The following is a 14337-nucleotide window of genomic DNA, read 5'->3' on the forward strand; positions in this document are numbered from 1 at the left end:
GGACCTATAAGACACAGTGACCTGAAGGACCTATAAGACACAGGGACCTGAAAGACACAGGGACGTATAAAACACAGGGACCTATAAAACACAGGGACCTATAAAACACAGAGACCTATAAAACACAGTGACCTATAAAACACAGAGACCTATAAAACACAGGGACCTATAAGACACAGGGACCTAAAGACACAGGGACCTGAAGGACCTATAAGACACAGGGACCTGTAGGACCTATAAGACACAGGGACGTATAAGACACAGGGACCTGTAAAACACAGGGACCAAATAAGACACAGGGACCTGTAAAACACAGGGACCTGTAGGACCTATAAAACACAGGGACCTATAAGACACAGTGACCTATAAGACACAGGGACCTATCAGACACAGAGACCTATAAGACACAGGGACCTATCAGACACAGAGACCTATAAGACACAGGGACCTATCAGACACAGGGACCTATAAGACACAGTGACCTATAAGACACAGGGACCTATAAGACACAGGGACCTATAAGACACAGGGACCTGTAGGACCTATAAAACACAGGGACCTATAAGACACAGGGACCTATAAGACACAGGGACCTATCAGACACAGAGACCTATAAGACACAGGGACCTATAAGACACAGGGACCTGTAGGACCTATAAAACACAGGGACCTATAAGACACAGGGACCTATCAGACACAGAGACCTATAAGACACAGGGACCTATAAGATACAGGGACCTATAAAACACAGGGACCTATAAGACACAGGGACCTGTAAAACACAGGGACCAAATAAGACACAGGGACCTGTAAAACACAGGGACCTGTAGGACCTATAAAACACAGGGACCTATAAGACACAGGGACCTATAAAACACAGGGACCTATAAGACACAGGGACCTATAAGATACAAGGACCTGTAGGACCTATAAGACACAGGGACCTGAAAGACACAGGGACCTGAAGGACCTATAAGACACAGGGACCTGTAGGACCTATAAGACACAGGGACCTATAAGACACAGGGACCTATAAGATACAGGGACCAAATAAGACACAGGGACCTGTAAAACACAGGGGCCAAATAAGACACAGGGACCTATAAGACACAGTGACCTGAAGGACCTATAAGACACAGGGACCTGAAAGACACAGGGACGTATAAAACACAGGGACCTATAAAACACAGGGACCTATAAAACACAGAGACCTATAAAACACAGTGACCTATAAAACACAGAGACCTATAAAACACAGGGACCTATAAGACACAGGGACCTAAAGACACAGGGACCTGAAGGACCTATAAGACACAGGGACCTGTAGGACCTATAAGACACAGGGACGTATAAGACACAGGGACCTGTAAAACACAGGGACCAAATAAGACACAGGGACCTGTAAAACACAGGGACCTGTAGGACCTATAAAACACAGGGACCTATAAGACACAGTGACCTATAAGACACAGGGACCTATCAGACACAGAGACCTATAAGACACAGGGACCTATCAGACACAGAGACCTATAAGACACAGGGACCTATCAGACACAGGGACCTATAAGACACAGTGACCTATAAGACACAGGGACCTATAAGACACAGGGACCTATAAGACACAGGGACCTGTAGGACCTATAAAACACAGGGACCTATAAGACACAGGGACCTATAAGACACAGGGACCTATCAGACACAGAGACCTATAAGACACAGGGACCTATAAGACACAGGGACCTGTAGGACCTATAAAACACAGGGACCTATAAGACACAGGGACCTATCAGACACAGAGACCTATAAGACACAGGGACCTATAAGATACAGGGACCTATAAAACACAGGGACCTATAAGACACAGGGACCTGTAAAACACAGGGACCAAATAAGACACAGGGACCTGTAAAACACAGGGACCTGTAGGACCTATAAAACACAGGGACCTATAAGACACAGGGACCTATAAGACACAGGGACCTATCAGACACAGAGACCTATAAGACACAGGGACCTATAAGACACAGGGACCTGTAGGACCTATAAGACACAGGGACCTGAAAGACACAGGGACCTGAAGGACCTATAAGACACAGGGACCTGTAGGACCTATAAGACACAGGGACCTATTAGACACAGGGACCTATAAGACACAGGGACCTATAAGATACAGGGACCTGTAGGACCTATAAGACACAGGGACCTATTAGACACAGGGACCTATAAGACACAGGGACCTATAAGACATAGGGACCTGTAGGACCTATAAGACACAGGGACCTATAAGACACAGGGACCTATAAGATACAGGGACCTGTAGGACCTATTAGACACAGGGACCTATAAGACACAGGGACCTATAAGACACAGGGACCTATAAGACATAGGCACCTGTAGGGCCTGTAAGACACAGGGACCTATAAGACACAGGGACCTAAAGACACAGGGACCTGAAGGACCTATAAGACACAGGGACCTGTAGGACCTATAAGACACAGGGACCTATAAGACACAGGGACGTATAAGACACAGGGACCTGTAAAACACAGGGACCAAATAAGACACAGGGACCTGTAAAACACAGGGAACTGTAGGACCTATAAAACACAGGGACCTATAAGACACAGGGACCTATAAGACACAGGGACCTATCAGACACAGAGACCTATAAGACACAGGGACCTATCAGACACAGAGACCTATAAGACACAGGGACCTATCAGACACAGGGACCTATAAGACACAGGGACCTATAAGACACAGGGACCTATAAGACACAGGGACCTGTAGGACCTATAAAACACAGGGACCTATAAGACACAGGGACCTATAAGACACAGGGACCTATCAGACACAGAGACCTATAAGACACAGGGACCTATAAGACACAGGGACCTGTAGGACCTATAAAACACAGGGACCTATAAGACACAGGGACCTATCAGACACAGAGACCTATAAGACACAGGGACCTTTAAGATACAGGGACCTATAAAACACAGGGACCTATAAGACACAGGGACCTGTAAAACACAGGGACCAAATAAGACACAGGGACCTGTAAAACACAGGGACCTGTAGGACCTATAAAACACAGGGACCTATAAGACACAGGGACCTATAAGACACAGGGACCTATCAGACACAGAGACCTATAAGACACAGGGACCTATAAGACACAGGGACCTGTAGGACCTATAAGACACAGGGACCTGAAAGACACAGGGACCTGAAGGACCTATAAGACACAGGGACCTGTAGGACCTATAAGACACAGGGACCTATTAGACACAGGGACCTATAAGACACAGGGACCTATAAGACTCAGGGACCTATAAGACACAGGGACCTATAAAACACAGGGACCTATAAGACACAGGGACCTATAAGATACAGGGACCTGTAGGACCTATAAGACACAGGGACCTATTAGACACAGGGACCTATAAGACACAGGGACCTATAAGACATAGGGACCTGTAGGACCTATAAGACACAGGAACCTATAAGACACAGGGACCTATAAGATACAGGGACCTGTAGGGCCTGTAAGACACAGGGACCTATAAGACTCAGGGACCTATAAGACACAGGGACCTATAAGACACAGGGACCTATAAGACACAGGGACCTATAAGACATAGGCACCTGTAGGGCCTGTAAGACACAGGGACCTATAAGACACAGGGACCTAAAGACACAGGGACCTGAAGGACCTATAAGACACAGGGACCTGTAGGACCTATAAGACACAGGGACCTATAAGACACAGGGACGTATAAGACACAGGGACCTGTAAAACACAGGGACCAAATAAGACACAGGGACCTGTAAAACACAGGGAACTGTAGGACCTATAAAACACAGGGACCTATAAGACACAGGGACCTATAAGACACAGGGACCTATCAGACACAGAGACCTATAAGACACAGGGACCTATCAGACACAGAGACCTATAAGACACAGGGACCTATCAGACACAGGGACCTATAAGACACAGGGACCTATAAGACACAGGGACCTATAAGACACAGGGACCTGTAGGACCTATAAAACACAGGGACCTATAAGACACAGGGACCTATAAGACACAGGGACCTATCAGACACAGAGACCTATAAGACACAGGGACCTATAAGACACAGGGACCTGTAGGACCTATAAAACACAGGGACCTATAAGACACAGGGACCTATCAGACACAGAGACCTATAAGACACAGGGACCTATAAGATACAGGGACCTATAAAACACAGGGACCTATAAGACACAGGGACCTGTAAAACACAGGGACCAAATAAGACACAGGGACCTGTAAAACACAGGGACCTGTAGGACCTATAAAACACAGGGACCTATAAGACACAGGGACCTATAAGACACAGGGACCTATCAGACACAGAGACCTATAAGACACAGGGACCTATAAGACACAGGGACCTGTAGGACCTATAAGACACAGGGACCTGAAAGACACAGGGACCTGAAGGACCTATAAGACACAGGGACCTGTAGGACCTATAAGACACAGGGACCTATTAGACACAGGGACCTATAAGACACAGGGACCTATAAGACTCAGGGACCTATAAGACACAGGGACCTATAAAACACAGGGACCTATAAGACACAGGGACCTATAAGATACAGGGACCTGTAGGACCTATAAGACACAGGGACCTATTAGACACAGGGACCTATAAGACACAGGGACCTATAAGACATAGGGACCTGTAGGACCTATAAGACACAGGAACCTATAAGACACAGGGACCTATAAGATACAGGGACCTGTAGGGCCTGTAAGACACAGGGACCTATAAGACTCAGGGACCTATAAGACACAGGGACCTATAAAACACAGGGACCTATAAGACACAGGGACCTATAAGATACAGGGACCTGTAGGACCTATAAGACACAGGGACCTATTAGACACAGGGACCTATAAGACACAGGGACCTGAAGAACCTATAAGACACAGGGACCTGTAGGACCTATAAGACACAGGGACCTATAAGACACAGGGACCTATAAGATACAGGGACCAAATAACATTTAACATTTACATTTAAGTCATTTAGCAGACGCTCTTATCCAGAGCGACTTACAAATTGGTGCATTCACCTTATGACCTCCAGTGGAACAGTAGTGCATCTAAATCTTTTCAGGGGGAGGGGGGGTGAGAGGGATTACTTTATCCTAGGTATTCCTTAAAGAGGTGGGGTTTCAGGTGTCTCCGGAAGGTGGTGATTGACTCCGCTGTCCTGGCGTCGTGAGGGAGTTTGTTCCACCATTGGGGGGCCAGAGCAGCGAACAGTTTTGACTGGGCTGAGCGGGAACTGTACTTCCTCAGTGGTAGGGAGGCGAGCAGGCCAGAGGTGGATGAACGCAGTGCCCTTGTTTGGGTGTAGGGCCTGATCAGAGCCTGGAGGTACTGAGGTGCCGTTCCCCTCACAGCTCCGTAGGCAAGCACCATGGTCTTGTAGCGGATGCGAGCTTCAACTGGAAGCCAGTGGAGGGAGCGGAGGAGCGGGGTGACGTGAGAGAACTTGGGAAGGTTGAACACCAGACGGGCTGCGGCGTTCTGGATGAGTTGTAGGGGTTTAATGGCACAGGCAGGGAGCCCAGCCAACAGCGAGTTGCAGTAATCCAGACGGGAGATGACAAGTGCCTGGATTAGGACCTGCGCCGCTTCCTGTGTGAGGCAGGGTCGTACTCTGCGGATGTTGTAGAGCATGAACCTACAGGAACGGGCCACCGCCTTGATGTTAGTTGAGAACGACAGGGTGTTGTCCAGGATCACGCCAAGGTTCTTAGCGCTCTGGGAGGAGGACACAATGGAGTTGTCAACCGTGATGGCGAGATCATGGAACGGGCAGTCCTTCCCCGGGAGGAAGAGCAGCTCCGTCTTGCCGAGGTTCAGCTTGAGGTGGTGATCCGTCATCCACACGGATATGTCTGCCAGACATGCAGAGATGCGATTCGCCACCTGGTCATCAGAAGGGGGAAAGGAGAAGATTAATTGTGTGTCGTCTGCATAGCAATGATAGGAGAGACCATGTGAGGTTATGACAGAGCCAAGTGACTTGGTGTATAGCGAGAATAGGAGAGGGCCTAGAACAGAGCCCTGGGGACACCAGTGGTGAGAGCACGTGGTGTGGAGACGGATTCTCGCCACGCCACCTGGTAGGAGCGACCTGTCAGGTAGGACGCAATCAAGCGTGGGCCGCGCCGGAGATGCCCAACTCGGAGAGGGTGGAGAGGAGGATCTGATGGTTCACAGTATCGAAGGCAGCCGATAGGTCTAGAAGGATGAGAGCAGAGGAGAGAGAGTTAGCTTTAGCAGTGCGGAGCGCCTCCGTGATACAGAGAAGAGCAGTCTCAGTTGAATGACTAGTCTTGAAACCTGACTGATTTGGATCAAGAAGGTCATTCTGAGAGAGATAGCGGGAGAGCTGGCCAAGGACGGCACGTTCAAGAGTTTTGGAGAGAAAAGAAAGAAGGGATACTGGTCTGTAGTTGTTGACATCGGAGGGATCGAGTGTAGGTTTTTTCAGAAGGGTGCAACTCTCGCTCTCTTGAAGACGGAAGGGACGTAGCCAGCGGTCAGGGATGAGTTGATGAGCGAGGTGAGGTAAGGGAGGAGGTCTCCGGAAATGGTCTGGAGAAGAGAGGAGGGGATAGGGTCAAGCGGGCAGGTTGTAGGGCGGCCGGCCGTCACAAGACGCGAGATTTCATCTGGAGAGAGAGGAGAAAGAGGTCAGAGCACAGGGTAGGGCAGTGTGAGCAGAACCAGCGGTGTCGTTTGACTTAGCAAACGAGGATCGGATGTCGTCGACCTTCTTTTCAAAATGGTTGACGAAGTCATCTGCAGAGAGGGAGGAGGGGGAGGAGGATTCAGGAGGGAGGAGAAGGTTGCAAAGAGCTTCCTAGGGTTAGAGGCAGATGCTTGGAATTTAGAGTGGTAGAAAGTGGCTTTAGCAGCAGAGAGAGAAGAGGAAAATGTAGAGAGGAGGGGGTGAAAGGATGTCAGGTCCGCAGGGAGGCGAGTTTTCCTCCATTTCCGCTCGGCTGCCCGGAGCCCTGTTCTGTGAGCTCGCAATGAGTCGTCGAGCCACGGAGCGGGAGGGGAGGACCGAGCCGGCCTGGAGGATAGGGGACATAGAGAGTCAAAGGATGCAGAAAGGGAGGAGAGGAGGGTTGAGGAGGCAGAATCAGGAGATAGGTTGGAGAAGGTTTGAGCAGAGGGAAGAGATGATAGGATGGAAGAGGAGAGAGTAGCGGGGGAGAGAGAGCGAAGGTTGGGACGGCGCGATACCATCCGAGTAGGGGCAGTGTGGGAAGTGTTGGATGAGAGCGAGAGGGAAAAGGATACAAGGTAGTGGTCGGAGACTTGGAGGGGAGTTGCAACGAGGTTAGTGGAAGAACAGCATCTAGTAAAGATGAGGTCGAGCGTATTTCCTGCCTTGTGAGTAGGGGGGAAGGTGAGAGGGTGAGGTCAAAAGAGGAGAGGAGTGGAAAGAAGGAGGCAGAGAGGAATGAGTCAAAGGTAGGCGTGGGGAGGTTAAAGTCGCCCAGAACTGTGAGAGGTGAGCCGTCCTCAGGAAAGGAGCTTATCAAGGCATCAAGCTCATTGATGAACTCTCCGAGGGAACCTGGAGGGCGATAAATGATAAGGATGTTAAGCTTGAAAGGGCTGGTAACTGTGACAGCATGGAATTCAAAGGAGGCGATAGACAGATGGGTAAGGGAGAAAGAGAGAATGACCACTTGGGAGAGATGAGGATCCCGGTGCCACCACCCGCTGACCAGAAGCTCTCGGGGTGTGCGAGAACACGTGGGCAGACGAAGAGAGAGCAGTAGGAGTAGCAGTGTTGTCTGTGGTGATCCATGTTTCCGTCAGTGCCAAGAAGTCGAGGGACTGGAGGGAGACATAGGCGGAGATGAACTCTGCCTTGTTGGCCGCAGATCGGCAGTTCCAGAGGCTACCGGAGACCTGGAACTCCACGTGGGTCGTGCGCGCTGGGACCACCAGATTAGGGTGGCCGCGGCCACGCGGTGTGGAGCGTTTGTATGGTCTGTGCAGAGAGGAGAGAACAGGGATAGACAGACACATAGTTGACAGGCTACACAAGAGGCTACGCTAATGCAAAGGAGATTGGAATGACAAGTGGACTACACGTCACGAGTGTTCAGAGAGTTAAGCTTACGTAGCAAGAATCTTATTGACTAAAATGATTAAAATGATACAGTACTGCTGAAGTAGGCTAGCTGGCAGAGGCTGCGTTGTTGACTAAGTAGGCTAGTTGGCATTGGCTGCGTTGTTGACACTACACTAATCAAGTCGTTCCGTTGAGTGTAATAGTTTCTACTGTGCTGCTATTCGGGGCTAGCTGGCTAGCTAGCAGTGTTGATTACGTTACGTTGCGTTAAAAGAACGACAATAGCTGGCTAACTAACCTAGGAAATCGCTCTAGGCTACACAATTATCTTTGATACAAAGACGGCTGTGTAGCTAGCTATGTAGCTAGCTACGATCAAACAAATCAAGCCGTTGTACTGTAATGAAATGAAATGAAAAATGTGATACTACCTGTGGAGCGAAGCGAAATGCGACCGGATTGTTGAGTGCAGAAGTTCTGTTCGGTAGACGTTGGCTAGCTGTTGGCTAGCTAGCAGAGTCTCCTATGTTAAGGACGACAAAAAACTACACACTCTAAACTACACAATTATCTTGGGTACGAAGACAGCAAAGACAACTATGTAGCTAGCTAACACTACACTAATCAAGTCGTTCAGTTGAGTGTAATAGTTGTGCTGCTAATCGGTAGACGGTGGACTAGCTAACGGTGGACGTTAGCTAGCTGGCTAGCTGCAGGGCAGTGTAGACTGCGTTAGGACGACGAAATACGATAATTACGCAATTATCTACGATACAAAGACGGCTGTGTAGCTAGCTAAGAAGAAATTGATAAGATTAGACAAATCAAACCGTTGTACTATAATGAAATGTAATGAAATGTAATACTACCTGCGGACCGAGTGCAGATGCGACCGCTCGCTCCAACCCGGAAGTACTTTTTTACAGGGACACAGGGACCTGTAAAACACAGGGGCCAAATAAGACACAGGGACCTATAAGACACAGGGACCTGAAGGACCTATAAGGACCTATAAGACACAAGGACCTGAAAGACACAGGGACGTATAAAACACAGGGACCTATAAAACACAGAGACCTATAAAACACAGTGACCTATAAAACACAGAGACCTATAAAACACAGGGACATATAAGACACAGGGACCTAAAGACACAGGGACCTGAAGGACCTATAAGACACAGGGACCTGTAGGACCTATAAGACACAGGGACCTATAAGACACAGGGACGTATAAGACACAGGGACCTGTAAAACACAGGGACCAAATAAGACACAGGGACCTGTAAAACACAGGGACCTGTAGGACCTATAAAACACAGGGACCTATAAGACACAGGGACCTATAAGACACAGGGACCTATCAGACACAGAGACCTATAAGACACAGGGACCTATCAGACACAGAGACATATAAGACACAGGGACCTATCAGACACAGGGACCTATAAGACACAGGGACCTATAAGACACAGGGAACTATAAGACACAGGGACCTGTAGGACCTATAAAACACAGGGACCTATAAGACACAGGGACCTATAAGACACAGGGACCTATCAGACACAGAGACCTATAAGACACAGGGACCTATAAGACACAGGGACCTGTAGGACCTATAAAACACAGGGACCTATAAGACACAGGGACCTATCAGACACAGAGACCTATAAGACACAGGGATCTATAAGATACAGGGACCTATAAAACACAGGGACCTATAAGACACAGGGACCTGTAAAACACAGGGACCAAATAAGACACAGGGACCTGTAAAACACAGGGACCTGTAGGACCTATAAAACACAGGGACCTATAAGACACAGGGACCTATAAGACACAGGGACCTATCAGACACAGAGACCTATAAGACACAGGGACCTATAAGACACAGGGACCTATAAGACACAGGGACCTATAAGACACAGGGACCTATAAGATACAGGGACCTATAAAACACAGGGACCTATAAGACACAGGGACCTGTAAAACACAGGGACCTATAAGACACAGGGACCTGTAAGACACAGGGACCTAAAAGACACAGGGACCTAAAAGACACAGTAGGACACATACTATGGACCTGCTTGGACCATGCTTTCCACCTGGCTACTCCTACCCCGGTCAACAGCACTACACCCACCAACAGCAACTCGCCCAAGCCTTCCCCATTTCTCCTTCTCCCAAATCCGTTCAGCTGATGTTCTGAAAGAGCTGCAAAATCTGGACCCCTACAAATCAGCCGGGCTAGACAATCTGGACCCTTTCTTTCTAAAATTATCTGCCGAAATTGTTGCCACCCCTATTACTAGCCTGTTCAACCTCTCTTTCGTGTCGTCTGAGATTCCCAAAGATTGGAAAGCAGCTGCGGTCATCCCCCTCTTCAAAGGGGGGGGACACTCTTGACCCAAACTGCTACAGACCTATATCTATCCTACCATGCCTTTCTAAGGTCTTCGAAAGCCAAGTCAACAAACAGATTACCGACCATTTCGAATCTCACCATACCTTCTCTGCTATGCAATCTGGTTTCAGAGCTGGTCATGGGTGCACCTCAGCCACGCTCAAGGTTCTAAACGATATCTTAACCGCCATCGATAAGAAACATTACTGTGCAGCCGTATTCATTGATCTGGCCAAGGCTTTCGACTCTGTCAATCACCACATCCTCATCGGCAGACTCGACAGCCTTGGTTTCTCAAATGATTGCCTCGCCTGGTTCACCAACTACTTCTCTGATAGAGTTCAGTGTGTCAAATCGGAGGGCCTGTTGTCTGGACCTCTGACAGTCTCTATGGGAGTGCCACAGGGTTCAATTCTTGGACCGACTCTCTTATACATCAATGAGGTCGCTCTTGCTGCTGGTGAGTCTCTGATCCACCTCTACGCAGACGACACCATTCTGTATACTTCTGGCCCTTCTTTGGACACTGTGTTAACAACCCTCCAGGCAAGCTTCAATGACATACAACTCTCCTTCCGTGGCCTCCAATTGCTCTTAAATACAAGTAAAACTAAATGCATGCTCTTCAACCGATCGCTACCTGCAGCTACCCGCCTGTCCAACATCACTACTCTGGACGGCTCTGACTTAGAATACGTGGACAACTACAAATACTTAGGTGTCTGGTTAGACTGTAAACTCTCCTTCCAGACCCATATCAAACATCTCCAATCCAAAGTTAAATCTAGAATTGGCTTCCTATTTCGCAACAAAGCATCCTTCACTCATGCTGCCAAACATACCCTTGTAAAACTGACCATCCTACCAATCCTCGACTTTGGCGATGTCATTTACAAAATAGCCTCCAATACCCTACTCAGCAAATTGGATGCAGTCTATCACAGTGCAATCCGTTTTGTCACCAAAGCCCCATATACTACCCACCATTGCGACCTGTACGCTCTCGTTGGCTGGCCCTCGCATTCATACTCGTCGCCAAACCCACTGGCTCCATGTCATCTACAAGACCCTGCTAGGTAAAGTCCCCCCTTATCTCAGCTCGCTGGTCACCATAGCATCTCCCACCTGTAGCACACGCTCAGCAGGTATATCTCTCTAGTCACACCCAAAACCAATTCTTTCTTTGGCCGCCTCTCCTTCCAGTTCTCTGCTGCCAATGACTGGAACGAACTACAAAAATCTCTGAAACTGGAAACACTTATCTCCCTCACTAGCTTTAAGCACCAACTGTCAGAGCAGCTCACAGATTACTGCACCTGTACATAGCCCACCTATAATTTAGCCCAAACAACTACCTCTTTCCCAACTGTATTTAACCTCATAGTCCGCCCCATCCCGCATGCGGTATCGTTACTACAGCCTCAAGCTCATTACCATAACGCAACGTTAGCGATTTCTAAAAATCGCAAATGAAATGAAATAAATATGCCTGCTCTCAAGCTTATCCTTTTCTTAACAATCCTGTCGTCTCAGATTTTCAAAATATGCTTTAGAACCAGAGAAAATCAATAATTTGTGTAAGAGTGGTGATAGCTAGCTTAGCATTTAGCGTTAGCATTTAGCACGCAACATATTCACAAAAACCAGCCAAGGAATCAAATAAAATAATTTACCTTTGAAGAACTTCAGATGTTTCAATGAGGAGACTCTCAGTTACATAGCAGATGTCCAGTTTTTCCTGAAAGATTCTTGTGTAGGACACATCGTTCCCTTTTGTTACTATGCATTTGGCTACCGAAACTAACCGAAAATTCAGTCACCTACACGTCAAACTTTTTTCCGAATTAACTCCATAATATCGACTGAAACATGGAAAACGTTGTTTGAATCAATCCTGAAGGTGTTTTGTCATATATCTCTTCATTGAAATGCCGTTGCTGGAAGCCTGCATTCTTCTGTGATTCAGATGGAAAAATACTGGGAGCAGACTTTTGCGCACCAAATGCCACGCAGACACCAAGCGGGACACTTGGCAATTGTAGTCTCTTATGGTCAATCTTCCAATGATATGCCTACAAATACGTCACAATGCTGCAGAGACCTTGGGGAAACAAGATAAAGTGTCCGTTGATTCCTGTCGCATTCACAGCCATATAAGGCGATCATGGAAAACGTAGCCTCAAAAATCCTGTTCATTTCCTGGTCGGTCATACATCTTGGTTTTGCCCGAAGCATTTGTTCTAAGGGACTCACAGTGAAAATCTTTGCAGTTCTGGAAACGTAAGACTCTCTTCTTTCCAAAACTATCAATTCCAAGCATATTCGAGCATCTTTTCGTGACAAAATATTGCGCTTAAAACGGGCACGTCTTTTTATCCAAAAATGAAATACTGCCCCTAGAGTACTAACAGGTTAATGTATTTATTTATTTTGCTCCTTTGCACATTCTTCCATTGCAAAACTACCATTCCAGTGTTTTACTTGCTATATTGTATTTACTTAGCCACCATGGCCTTTTTTGCCTTTACCTCCCTTCTCACCTCATTTGCTCACATCGTATATAGACTTGTTTATACTGTATTATTGACTGTATGTTTGTTTTACTCCATGTGTAACTCTGTGTCGTTGTATCTGTCGAACTGCTTTGCTTTATCTTGGCCAGGTCGCAATTGTAAATGAGAACTTGTTCTCAACTTGCCTACCTGGTTAAATAAAGGTGAAATAAATAAATAAAAATGATGTGTTATAACCTCTGTTTCCACAGCTGCAATGTGAAGAGTCTCCAGAGACGTCATGTCTGTATCTCTCGTCTGGAGCGGCCTCAGAACTGGGGAGAGAACTGCTGTGAAGTCCGTTATGTCATCCTCATCCTGGCCCCACTCAAAATGGTAACTATGCCTTCCTCATCCTGGCCCCACTCAAAATGGTAACTATGCCTTCCTCATCCTGGCCCCACTCAAAATGGTAACTATGCCTTCCTCATCCTGGCCCCACTCAAAATGGTAACTATGCCTTCCTCATCCTGGCCCCACTCAAAATGGTAACTATGCCTTCCTCATCCTGGCCCCACTCAAAATGGTAACTATGCCTTCCTCATCCTGGTCCCACTCAAAATGGTAACTATGCCTTCCTCATCCTGGTCCCACTCAAAATGGTAACTATGCCTTCCTCATCCTGGCCCCACTCAAAATGGTAACTATGCCACCCTCATCCTGGCCCCACTCAAAATGGTAACTATGTCACCCTCATCCTGGCACCACCAGGTGCTAATGCGTCTCTTTCCTCACTGAATGAATTTCGTCAACTGATGAATGGCCGATAGAAACCAGATAGACCAGACCTGGTCCCCATAATTACACACACCTGGTCCCCATCATTACACACACCTGGTCTCCATCATTACACACATCTGGTCACCATCATTACACACATCTGGTCACCATCATTACACACACCTGGTCCTCATCATTACACACACCTGGTCATCATCATTACACACACACCTGGTCCCCATCATTACACACACCTGGTCTCCATCATTACACACACCTGGTCTCCATCATTATATAGGGAGGAGGTCAGACACCTGGCCGTGTGGTGCCAGGACAACAACCTCTCCCTCAACGTGATCAAGACTAAGGAGATGATTGTGAATTACAGGGAAAAGAGGACCGAGCATGCCCCCATTCTCGTTAACGGGGCTGCAGTGGAGCAAGTTGAGAGCTTCAAGTTCCTTGGTGTCCACATCACCAACAAACTAACATGG

This window comes from Oncorhynchus nerka, linkage group LG18 (genome assembly GCF_034236695.1).
Source record: "Oncorhynchus nerka isolate Pitt River linkage group LG18, Oner_Uvic_2.0, whole genome shotgun sequence".
NCBI classification, from domain to species: Eukaryota; Metazoa; Chordata; class Actinopteri; order Salmoniformes; family Salmonidae; genus Oncorhynchus; species Oncorhynchus nerka.